Here is a 428-nt window from a genome sequence, read left to right as displayed (position 1 = left end):
CCAACAATCTCTGTGGGATCGACCCTCACTCACCTGAGGTATTACTTGGACGACCCGGTGCACTTGCCGGTCTATCTGTGCAAATATTGTGGAGCCAATTTTGCGTCGTAATTCTCCACTGGTGTTCTCCAGCCAACTTCATGGAGAATGCCACTCACTCGGCACACCTCACACCAATCTTGACAAGCCATCACACCTTGACACCCTTGTCACAACATCAAGGTCATGCTCTCCCTCAAGTACTCTCAAGAACCCTAGCTCAAGCCTCAGCATGATGGTGTCACGCTGTCTGGGGGCGTGGTGCGCATGTACGCAAAACACACACTATTTCTTACAACAGCAGCATTACCAGCAAGTGCACTGGGTCGTCCAAGTAATACTTGAGCAAGTCAAGGTCGATCCCACGAGGACTGTGACTTGAAGCAAGC

Source organism: Arachis ipaensis, chromosome B08 (genome assembly GCF_000816755.2).
Source record: "Arachis ipaensis cultivar K30076 chromosome B08, Araip1.1, whole genome shotgun sequence".
NCBI lineage: Eukaryota > Viridiplantae > Streptophyta > Magnoliopsida > Fabales > Fabaceae > Arachis > Arachis ipaensis.
Note: the sequence above shows the minus strand (reverse complement) of the source record.